This window comes from Chiloscyllium plagiosum, unplaced genomic scaffold (assembly GCF_037043375.1).
Source record: "Chiloscyllium plagiosum isolate Xiang-an unplaced genomic scaffold, Cpla_swu_hap1 HiC_scaffold_40, whole genome shotgun sequence".
Lineage (NCBI taxonomy): Eukaryota > Metazoa > Chordata > Chondrichthyes > Orectolobiformes > Hemiscylliidae > Chiloscyllium > Chiloscyllium plagiosum.
Genome location: NW_028270178.1, coordinates 15,693,369 through 15,705,961, shown reverse-complemented (window position 1 = coordinate 15,705,961; position 12,593 = coordinate 15,693,369). Strand labels below are relative to the sequence as shown.

General features: G+C 46.5%; 1 non-coding gene across 1 annotated transcript; it reads right to left on the bottom strand.

Moving 5' to 3' along the window:
• Positions 1–4,411: 4,411 nt before the first annotated feature.
• On the bottom strand, positions 4,412–4,484 carry trnak-uuu (transfer RNA lysine (anticodon UUU)). The gene has a single exon. It is a non-coding gene; the product is annotated as a tRNA-Lys (tRNA).
• Positions 4,485–12,593: the final 8,109 nt, after the last annotated feature.

Sequence of the window (12,593 nt, the reverse complement as noted above, 5' to 3'; positions counted from 1 at the left end):
TCCCTAATACCTTACCATTAAGTGTATAAGTCCTGCTGAGGTTTGCTTTCCCAAAATGCAGCACCTCGCATTTATCTGAATTAAACTCCAAATGCTACATCTCAGCCCATTGGCCCATCTGGTCCAGATCCTGTTGTAATCTGAGGAAACCCTCTTCGCTGTCCACTACACCTCCAATTTTGGTGTCATCTGCAAACTTACTAACTGTACCTCTTATGCTCGCATCCAAATCATTTATATAAATGACAAAAAGTAGAGGGCCCAGCACCGATCCATGAGGCACTCCACTGGTCTCAGGCCTCCAGTCTGAAAAACAACCCTCCACCACCACCCTCTGTCTTCTACCTTTGAGCTAGTTCTGTATCCAAATGGCTAGTCCTCCCTGTATTCCATGAGATCTAAGCTTGCTAATCAGTCTCCCATGGGGAACCTTGTCGAACACCTTACTTAAGTCCATATAGATCACATCTACTGCTCTGCTCTCATGAATCCTCTTTGTTACCTCTTCAAAAAACTCAGTCAAGTTTGTGAGACATGATTTCCCACGCACAAAGCCATGTTGACTATCCCTAATCAGTCCTTGCCTTTCCAAACACATGTCCCTCAGGTTTCCCTCCAACAACCTGCCCAACGATGGGGGCGGGGGGGCGTGAGACCTGGCCAGGCCCCCCTGAGTCAGGCAGCTGAGACCAGGCAAGTGGCGCTGAGCTTGCTGCCCATAACAGTTTGGCATCGACTATGTAATGAGCTGAGAACAATGTAATCAGGCAGGAAAACCTCCCTTCTGCTTGTCCACTCTACCTTCTCAGTCAAGAAGAAAGAAGCAAATTCACTGCAGGAGGGACAAGGACATCAGTAGATTGGAAAATTGAGGAGCTAATGGAGATGATGGATGAATGGGTTGTGGTGCATCAGAGTGACTGAGCTGTGGTTAGAACCAACACAGACACAGAGCAAATAGGAACAGGAGTAGGACATTTGGCCCTTTGAGCCTGCTCTGCCATCCAATATGATCAAGGCTGACTATCCAACACAGGGCCCTGTTCCCGTTTTCTCCTCAGATCCTTTGAGCCCTAAGAACTATATCTAACTCCTTCTTAAAACCATTCGATGTTTTGGCCTCAACTGCTCTCTGTGGGAGAGAGTCTCACAGACTCCTCAACTCACTCATAAACGGCCTACCATATATCCTTAAACTGTGAGACCTACCCCCACCTCGATTCTGGATCCTCGGGAACATCCTTCCTGCATTTCCCCTGTATCGTCATGTCAGAGGAGAGTTACACTTTATGTGGGGTAGAAGGTGCATGCATTCACAGGATCTGACCTTCTCTGACCAGGCCAGCATTTATTGCCCATGTCCACATTGTAGTCACATGTCGACCAGACCAGGAAAGGATGGCAGTTTCCTTTCCTAAAGGGCATTAGTGAACCAGATGGGGTTTTCCGACATTCAACAATGGTTTTATGATCACCATTGGACTTCAATTCCACCATCTGCCATGGCAGGATTTGAACCCTGGTCCCCAGAACATTACCTGGGTCTCTTGACTAATAGCCTAGCGATAATGCAACTAGGCCATTGCCTCCCCTTAATAGGTCATAGGCAGGGTCATTATATTATTAATCATAACTCGTAGTTAAACCCTGGTAAATGGAAGTAGATCAGGAGAAGCTTGTTGAAGCTCATTGGCTTCCTCTGGTTCAACTAGTTCTGCATTGTGATGGGAATTACTATAAAACTTGCGTGATCTGCAGCTCCAATCTCAGGGAGCAGTGTGATGGGGGAAAGGGGTGTTGCTACAGGATATATAGGAGACTGTGAATAGCCAAGACCCAATCCATCAATAACTCTGTCAGGAGATGACTCCTTGTGAATAGCAGGAACTTGCCACAAAATATCACAGAGAGATGTGAAGGGATTTTTGGAAATTGGTGTTAACCCTTTCATGTTACTGTTTGTGAGAAAATGTCAGAAGCAATAGGAAAGAATGATTTATAATCTTGATCTCTTTTCTCTGAAGAAAATGTACTGTATAGAATGTACATTAGTGGGAGAAAGCTATAACAGTATACATATATCAAGACATTTATAGAATGCACTCTATAATACAATCAGATTTCTCAGCAACTCACCATCAACATCTCCAGGGTAGTTATGGATGGGAAATAAATTCTGTCCCTGCCAGCAATGTCCACATCAAAAGAAGACATTTAAAAAATGTATCATGTTAATTATCTCTTGATTTGACAGTAATTATATATCATTATAGATCCCACACTACCTTACATGCTATTCTTCCCATTCCTTGGCTAAATTGTCAAGCTGTCCAGTATTCAGTAATGCACAAACAGAAGTTTTCTCTGAGATGTTAGGATAACGGTTGCTATCTGGTGGATAGGTGATAGCCTAGTGGTATTATTGCTGGACTGTTGCTCCGGAGACCCAGGTGGATTTCTGGGGACCTGGGTTCAAATCTTGCCAATGCAGATGGTAGAATTTGAATTCAAAAAGAAATCTGCACTGAAGAGTCTAATGATGACCATGAAATGGAAAAACCCATCTGGTTCATTCATGACCTTTAGGGAAGGAAACTGCCATCCTCGCCTGGTCTGGACCCACAGCGATGTGGTTGATTCTTAAACTGCTCTCTGGGCAATTAGAGATGGGCAATAAATGCTGACCTAGCCAGTGACACCCTCATCCCATTAATGAATAAAAAAACCCAGTAGATTTCCTGGTCACTGATTCCAACCCTCTCACCAGCAAATAAATGGAGCCTAAATCAATCTGTGGGCAACTTCACCTTCATACTGGGCTCTAACGTGAGCTTGTTTCCACCATTACTAAAAAACAACAATTTTCTGTTCTGTAACTCACCTTTGCATAATTATGTACATTTTCTTTAAATTTGCTACCTTTAATTTTAACAGTGGTTTCTCCTCTTAGAATTTTTCTTTTTCAGTGGAAAGCAACTGTTCTGTGTATTCTGAAACATTCCATTTGTCAGCCACTGCAACGGTATTGACATTAATCTTAACCTAATCTTAAGGGGTGGCAAGGGACCGGGGTTTGATTCCAACCTTGGACGACTGTCTGTGTGGAGTTTGCACATTCTCCCCGTGTCTGCGTGGATTTCCTCTGAGTCCTCTGATTTCCCTCCACGGTCCAAAAATGGGCAGGTTAGGTGAATTGGCCATGCTGAATTGCCCATAATATCCAGTGATGGGAAAAGTGAGGTCTGCAGGTGCTGGATATCAGAGCTGAAAATGTGTTGCTGGAAAAGCGCAGCAGGTCAGGCAGCATCCAGGGAACAGGAGAATGGACGTTTCGGGCATAAACTTCCTGAAGAAGGGCTAATGCCCGAAACGTCGATTCTCCTGTTCCCTAGATGCTGCCTGACCTGCTGCGCTTTTCCAGCAACACATCTCCATCTCTGATCTCCAGCATCTGCAGACCTCACTTTCTCCTCAAAGATTTCTGCCCACCACTGAGGTCAGGCTCACCGGTCTATAGTTCCCTGGCTTGTTTTTATCGCCCTTCTTAAACTGTCTTCTGCCACCTCACCTGTGAATATTGATGATACAAACATCTCAGCAAGAGGCCCAGCAATCACTTCTCTAGCTTCCCACGGAGTTCTCGGGTACACCTGATCAGGTCCTGGGGATTTATCCACCTTTAACCGTTTCAAGACATCCCGCACTTCCTCCTCTGTAATCGGTAATTTTGCAAGATTTCACCATCCATTTTCCTACAGTCTATATCTTCCATTTCCTTTTCCACAGTAAATACTGATGCAAAATATTCATTTAGTAGCTCCCCCATTTTCTGTGGCTCCACACAAAGGCCGCCTTGCTGATCTTTGAGGGGCCCTATTCTCTCCCTAGTTACCCTCTTGTCCTTAATATATTTGTACAAACCATTTGGATTCTCCTTAATTCTATTAACCAAAGCTGTTCGGAAACAAGAAACGAAATTACGAAGAAATCTCGCTGAAACTCTTGAGAAAGAGTCACTTGACCCGAAGGGGTAGCTCTGATTTCCCTCCACCGATGCTACCGCAGCTGCTCAGTTTTCCAGCGATTTCTGATTTTGTTTTTGATTGCCACTATCCGCCCTTCTTTCGGTTTTTATCTACTCTATCCAGTGTGTTTTAACACAGGCGGTTTCCACACACTCCCCACAGTTCAAGCGCAAAAATAACACTTCAACTCTCCCAAATAAATGCTACGGAAGGAATTAAAACTTTTTAACCTGTGGCAGAGTTACGTGGACGGTACAAAGAACACGTTCGAATTTCGTTCGCCTGCTGTTTCTGCGCAATTTTGTCGTTTGAGACTTCAAACACATCACATTCGACCATATGATGACTGTTTCGACACAAGACTGATAACTCCTATTTAAAAGGAACGCCCGAACAGGGACTTGAACCCTGGACCCTCAGATTAAAAGTCTGATGCTCTACCGACTGAGCTATCCGGGCTCTGCTTGATACACGGTTGCAGTGACACACACTGGTGAGCACAGAACAGTGTATTGATCTACTTTTGACTTCGTGGGTTGTTTGCACACTTTTCCTTTCTCATTGTTTTCCCCTATTCCCACAGTGCGTTCACAATCACATTACATCTGCAACAATACATCTCCGATCCTGCACCAGTTCCACACTCTCTCATCTTTTTCTTTCTCTGCGGTTGACTTGCAAGTTGCTTCCTAAAAATCAAAAAAAAAATTGCTCAAGCCTTCCAAAAAGTATTCACAACAACAAGGACACAAATTGCTCGTGAAAATTAACAGCTCTGGCAGCAACTGCCCAGAGAAAACACGGTTAATGTTTCCAGCCCAGTGAGAATTCGTCGCAGGTCACAAATTGCAATTCACCACAAGCTGCTCTCGATATAAAAAAAACACTCCGTTTTCCAAATGGCTGCAACAAAATGTCTCAAGCAAAGCATACGACGTGTAAGCGCTGCTGTTGGACTGGGCTGGACAACGCCAAAAATCACACCACGCCAGTGAGCGGTGCTCCGGAACCATTTCTCAATTTATGTTGGTTCCATCGTGTAGTGGCTTTCACGTTTGCTTTACCTACAGCAGGTCTTGTGTTCGAGCTCCAGTGGAGCCATCGTGTTTTAGTGCACTGTGACTGAAATGGGTTGGGAAATTGTAATACCCCGCAATTTGGCATTCAAATCTGAACCAACAATCCAACGTGCTGAATGAAAGATTGACATGTCACGCAGGGGCCCAAGGGGGACCAGACAGTTCGACAGTCATAGAGGTGTACGGCACCGAAATAGACCCTTCCGTCCAACTCATCCATAATGACCAGGTATCCTTAGCTAATTTAGAGTCATAGAGATATCCAGCATAGAAACAGACCCTTCGGTCCAACCCGTCCATGCCGACCCGATATCCCAACCCAATCTCGTCCCACCTGCCAGCACCCGGCCCATATCCCTCCAAACCCTTCCTATTCATATACCCATCCAAATGCCCCTTCAATGCTGGAATTGTACCAGCCTTCAACACTTCCTCTGGCAGCTCATTCCATACACGCACCACCCTCTGCGTGAAAAAGTTGCCACTTAGGTCCCATTTTAATTTTTCCCTCTCCCCCTAAACTTATGCCCTCTAGTTCTGGACTCCTACAAAGCAGGGGAAAGACCTCGTCTACTTACCCTAACCATGCCCCTTCATCATTTTATTAACCTCTATCAGGTCACCCCACCGCCTGCAACCCTCCAGAGGAAACAGACCCTGCCTATTCAACCTCTCCTGATAGCTAAAACCCTACAACCCTCGAAAAATGGTTGTAAATCTGTTCTGATCTCTTTCAAGTCCCACACCTGGGGACATGTGCAGGGTGTTAACTCCTCTTCTCGAAACGTCGACTCTCCTGTTCCTCGGATACTGCCAGACTGGCTGTGTTTTTCCAGCACGACAGTGTTCACTTCAAAAGGCATCTGGATGCGTATATGGATAGGTAGCCCCTCCCATCACCCAATATCCCCTACCTCACCATTGTATTATTGCTCCACACCCGTGTACTATTATACCCCGACACATACTGCCTGCCCAAGTACTCCCCACCCCCGATCAAATTACCCCCTCCCCAGACCTTTTTGCCCCCAAACCCTGCAGTGCCCATATTTTAGCATCTCACAATTCTTCCCTTCACCGCCCCTCGCACCGAATCGTACTGTCTCCCCCCCCCCCCCCCCCCGCCACACACACACACGTTTTGCCTCTCCCTCCACCACTCCTCCCAATCTTGCCCTTCCTGATTGGGCCACCCAGCGTTAGAGAGGGAAAGGGTTAAAAATGAGGGGGGTGAGGAAGGGGGAACACATTTACCCTCACTTTCTAACCTGCCTCTCTTTTTCTGCTCCTTCCCTAAGTTTTGCTTCTGCATCAATTATGAGGCCCTCCTCTCCATTTTTCACACGTTGCATTTTGGCTCCCTTCACTCCCCCCCCCACTCCTCCGTGCACTGTCCCTTTTGCCCCTGTCCCCCCTCACTCCATTATGCCTCCTGACATAAAAGCCCCTCTTCACTTCCCTCTATGCCCTATATTCAACTAAGTTCCTGGGCTTTGGCTAAATGAGTCTGTGTGGACGGATTGGCCCATGACTGTATCGCCTCCCCGCAACTCCATCGATGCACAGCAAGATCCCAGTCCCAAAATCCCTCAGGAAGAGGATGTTCAGCCCATCGTGGCTGCCCCCTCCACTCCATGAAATGATGTTGGTCCTCAGGATTTGCCCCCGAATGGCCCCCATTAAATCCCATTTGCTGTGGAGACCTCTCCTCCTTGCTACCCCATCATGCCCCCAAACCGTGAGTGTGTACAGACACTGATCATGGGATTGCACAGCAAGATCCCAGTGGCCTGCCATTCCCTGTCGCTCACCATCATTGAGAAAGGGGCTTTATCCCCTTTAACACCCGCCCAGTTTGTCCCTTTCCCCAAATCCCCCCTCCCCCAACATTACATTCCCATGGTTGTTCAGTCTGTCCCCAGTTTTGCACTCCCCACAAACCTTTCCCACCCACACCCTCCTGTCTAATTGCCCCCTGCTGGTGTAGCTTTATGTCCTCCACAAACCTATATCCCACATAGATTCCCCCTCCATATTTGATGCCCCCATCCTGTAGTACCTACTATTTTGCATTTCTCAACCTTGCCTCCCAACCAAATTGTACACCTCCAGAATTACCCCAACACGTTTGCCCCCTGCTAATTGTGCCCAGAACTGGAAGAGTAAAAATGGGATGGGGGGGCAAGAGCATAATTGCCCTCATTTTGTCCCCCTCCATTTTCTGCCTCCCTAGGTTTGTAAACCTGCACCAATTAAGCAACTTGAGAGACCTCCTTCCCCATTTCCGAGCCCATGCCGACCCCTTGGATTTCTGTCCCCATCCAACTCTTGCACTTTCCCTCAAACCTTTTGGCCCCCACCTTGTCCTGGTCCAATTGCCCCCTCTGCAAAAACTGCTACCTGCGTCATTCCTCTCTGCCCCCTCACTGGGTATTAAAAAAAACTCTCTGTGTCTCCATCACGTGCAAAAACCCCCATCATCCCGCCCTCCCCATTGAGCCCTAGCCCCTGGGCTGAAGGCGGTGAGGGCAGCGGGTGGATGTACACTGAGATAGAGGAGGAGATAGTGACATCTGTGTGATCAGATTATGCAGCAGTTCCCTCTCCAACTTTTTGCTCCTTTGTTCGCCCCTCCGTGGTAAAAATTCCAGAGACAGCCTAAACCCCACAATTCTTTTCTCTGTGTGTAAATAAACGACAAGGAGACAGGACAGTTTCTGATTATTCTCTCTCTTTGTCTCTCTGGTCCCAAGCCCTCCTCTGACAATTTCACAGGGCAGAAACGATGTGATTCTCTGTCTCTGCACCGTCCCAAGTTTCAGTTGCCGGATCCAATCTCCTCCTCGGCGGCTGGGAAGTTGCGGGGGGGGTGGGTGGGGGGGGGCTGGGGAGGGGGACGCACAGAGAAATAAAAATTGAGTTGAAGTTAGGTTATTAGATTACTTACAGTGTGGAAACAGGCCATTCGACCCAACAAGTCCACACCGACCCTCTGAAGAGCAACCCACCCAGACCCATTCCCCTACATTTACCCCTTCACCGAATACTACGAGCAATGGAGCATGGCCAATTCACCTAACCTGCACATTTTTGGACTGTGGGAGGAAACCGGAGCACCCGGAGGAAACCCACGCAGACACGGGGAGAACGTGCATGGCACGGAAAGCACAGCAAGATCCCACCGTTCTCTGTCTTCCACAATCTCAAACTTTACCCCGGGGCACTGGTTCAGTTTAATTATTGCATAACATCTCACACACACATAAATGTTTCAGCGAGAACGACCATTATCTTGCTTTTCTTAAGAATGGGAAATTTTGAAAGGGTTTGAAAACACAACCGTAACCGGAACCCGAACCAAGGACACTCAGAGACGGATCAGGAAGTAGGGACTTTCTCTCGCAGATCTGAAAGATTCACATTTCGACCTTCGTCAGTATCTAATCTGTTCGGAAGCAAGAAACCAAATTCTGAAGAAACCTCGCTGAAGCTCTTGAGAAAGAGTCACTCGACTCGAATGGGTAACTCTGACTTCTCTCCACAGATGTTACCATAGCTACTCCCTTTTCCAGTTAAAAATCACACAACACCAGGTTATAGCCCAACAGGTTTAATTGGAAGCACTAGCTTTCCAAGCGCTGCTCTTTCATCACCTGAAAGCTAGTGTGCTTCCAATCAAACCTGTTGGACTATAACCTGGTGTTGTGTGATGTTTAACTTTGTACACCCCAGTCCAACACCGGCATCTCCAAATCATTTTAACCTGTGGGAGTGTTATGTGGACGTTACTCAGAATGAGTTCGAATTCAGCTCGACTGATGTTTCTGTGCAATTTTGTCTTTTGAGACTTCAAACAAATCAGGTTTCACCATGTCACGCATTGATTGTTTGGAAAGGACTGAGAACTCCCATCTAAAAAAAAAAGCAACACCCGATCAGGGACTCGATCCCTGGACCCATAGATTGGATAACTGATGCTTTACCGCCTTAACTACCCAGGCGCAATCGCACTCAGTAGTGCAGTGACACACGCCAGTGAAGAGAGAATATTGCATTGATTTAACTTTTATCTTTATGGGTTTGTCGCACACATTTCCTTCCTAACTGCTTCCCCCTACTCTCACCATGCGGTCACAATCGCATTTCACTGGGAAGGTGGAGCGATAAATAGGAGGGGGTGGTTGGGGTAAGGCAGCTGAGTGTGCGGTAGGTAGATGGAAGCGGAGGTAATGGTGATAAAGTCGGAGAGGAGGGTGGAGCGGATCAGCGGGAAGCGGGATGGAGAGGCAGGACGTCATGAGGGCAGCAAGTCAGCTGCTCACTCGAACGGGCAGACCAAGTGTGAAACCCCCCTACACTGATATATGCAAAGACTGTAATACTGAACATTAAACAATCACTTTTCATTTTCTAATGCGTACTATGAACTAATGGATACAACATTTTTTTTTCCCTTTCTGTTTCACTCGGTTTGTGTATTTTGTATCGAAGATGCGTACCGGTGGCACAGTGGTTAGCACTGCTGCCTCACAGCGCCAGATACCTGGGTTCAATTCCCGCCTCAGGCGACTGACTGTGTGGAGTTTGCACGTTCTCCCCGTGTCTGCGTGGGTTTCCTCCGGGTGCTCCGGTTTCCTCCCACAGTCCAAAGATGTGCAGGGTCAGGTGAATTGGCCATACTAAATTGCCCATAGTGTAAGGTAAGGGGTAAATGTAGGGGTATGGGTGGGTTTCGCTTCGGCGGGTCGGTGTGGACTTGTTGGGCCGAAGGGCCTGTTTCCACACTGTAATCTAATCTAATCTAATCTAAATCTAAAACCTCGGTATTTTGTAGCTCAAATGGCACCAAGTGGGCCTGTACAGCAGACCCTTCTCTGCAGAGACAAAAGAAGTGCGGATGCTGGGAATCTAAGTAGCTGCAGGGAGAAGCTGAATTGACTGGGTCTGTATACCCTGGAGTGTTGGAAGCTGACCGTGATCCAACAGAGGTTTATGAAACCATGAGGGAAAAGAATAGGGGCAATAGGCAAGTTCTTTGTCGTGGGGTGGGAAAGATGGCACAGATCTAGGTGAGAAGGGACAGGTTTAAAAAGGATCGAAGTGGCATTTTTTTTTCACAAAGAGGACGGTGCAACAATTACAATATTTAAAAGGCACCTGGGAGAAAGTGAGGACTGCAGATGCTGGCGATCAGAGTCAAAAAGAGTGGCGTTGGAAAATGCACAGCCGGCCAGGCAGCACCTATGGAGCAGGAGAGTCGACGTTTCGAGCATAACCTGCTGCACCTCGGATGCCAGCTGAAGGGCTGTGCTTTTCAGGGACCACGTGTTTTGTCTTGAAAAGGCATCTGGTTGAGAAAGCTTTTCAAGGGATATGAGGCTCATACTGGCAAATGGGACGAGATTAATTTAGGATATCTGGTCAGCATGGACGAGTTGTACCGAAGGATCTGTTTCCATCCTGCACAAATCTTTGAACCTGTGGCTCGGACAATGCTATGGACACAGCACACAAATGTTTCAGCTGGAACACGCATTATCTAGTTTTTAATAAGACTGATTAAAAGTAACAGGGTTTGGAAATGCAACCTGCACCCGTACTGGAACCCTGGATGCTCAGAGACACATCAGAAAGAAGGGATTTTTCCTCACAGATCTGAAAAATTAATATTGTTTAAATTTTGGCCTTTATCAGTATCTAATCTGTTCGGAAACAAAAACAGAAATTATGAGGAAAGCTTCCTGAAACTCTTGAGTAGGAGTCTGGGTGTGAGGGGAAAGATATGAAAGGGGCCGAAGGAGGAACTTTATTCATGCAGAGGGTGGTGCGTGTATGGAATGAGCTGCCAGAGGAAGTGGTGGAGACTGGCACAATTACGGCATTAAAACGGCATCTGAATCGAGACATGAATAGAAAGGGTTGAGAGGATATCGGCCAAGTGCTGGCAAATGGGAGTAGATTAGGTTGGAATATCAGGGTGGCATGGACAGGTTGGACGTAAGGGTCTGTTTCCTTGCTGTATATCTGTATGACTCTCTGACTCTACCATCCTTAGAAATGGGTTCTGAACCCTTTCAGGTTTCACAACTGGGGACTGGTGCGGGGAGTCAGTGGCTCACCAGCACGGGCACAGCACATGCGCAAACCTCCTGCACTGATCTACTGATAGATTGTATTACTGAACATTATTACCTCACTCTCATTTTTCTAACATATACTATTAACAACTGGAATGAAAGCAAAATTGTTTTGTTCCATCGATTTCTGCATTCTGTATCAAAGGTGTGTACCTGGTACTGTTTACCTCAGATGGCGCCACATGCAACTACACTGCAAACTTTTCTCTGTAAAGACAAAAGAAACTGCAGATGCTGAAATCCAAAGTAGTTCCAGGGAGAGACTGGATACGCTGGGTCTGTTTTCCATGCAGCGTCGGAGGTTGAGAGGTGACTTCATACAGTTTCATAAATTCATGAGGGCAAAGAATAGGGTAAATATAAAAAGTCTTTTATTCTGGGGACAACGTTTTGGTTGAGATGGGAAAGATTTAAAAGGGATCAAAGGGGCATTTATTTTCACGCAGATGATGTCGCGAGTATGGAATGATTTGCCAGAGGAAGTGATGGATGCTGGTAATATTCTAACATATAAAAGGTATCTGGGAGAAAGTGATAACGGTGGGTGATGGAGATCAGCGTCAAAATGTGTGGCGCTGGATAAACACAGCTGGTCAGGCAGCATCCAAGGACCAGAAGATTCGACATTCATGTGAAGAGTTTATGCTCCAAATGTCGACTCTCCTGCTCCACGGGTACTGCTTGATCACTGTGCTTTTCTAGCACAACACGTTTTGACTTTAAACGGCGTCTGGAAGAGTATATAGACAGGGAGGGTTGAAAGGGATATGGGGCACTTGCTGCCAAATGTGAGTACATTAATTTGGGATATCTTTTCAGCATGGATGAGTTGGACTAAAGGGTCTGTTTCCATCTTGTACAAAGCTATGAAACTATGACTCTAAAAATTTCCTGGACACAGCAGATCAAGGTTTCAGACCGAACGCCCGCTATCTTTCTTTTCCTAAGAATGGCAAAATGTAAGGGGGTTTGAAAACACAACCTGTTTAGTAAACCGAACCCTGGACACTCAGAGAGACAGACCAGAAAGTCGGGATTTTCCATCGCAGATATGAAAAACTACTATCATTCACATTTTGACCTTCATCGGAATTAATCTGTTTGGAAACAAGAGTCAGAGACAGAGTCACAGAAATGTATAGCACACAAACAGACCTTTTGGTCCAATTCGCCCATGCTGACCAGATATGCTCACTTAATGCAGTTCCATTCTCTATTTATCCTATCCATGCCCCTCATGATTTTGTCAACCTCTATAACGACACCCCTCAGCCTGCGATGCTCCAGGGAAAACAGCTCCAGCCTATTCAGCCTCTTCCTGTAACTCAAATCCTCAACCCAGGACAACATCC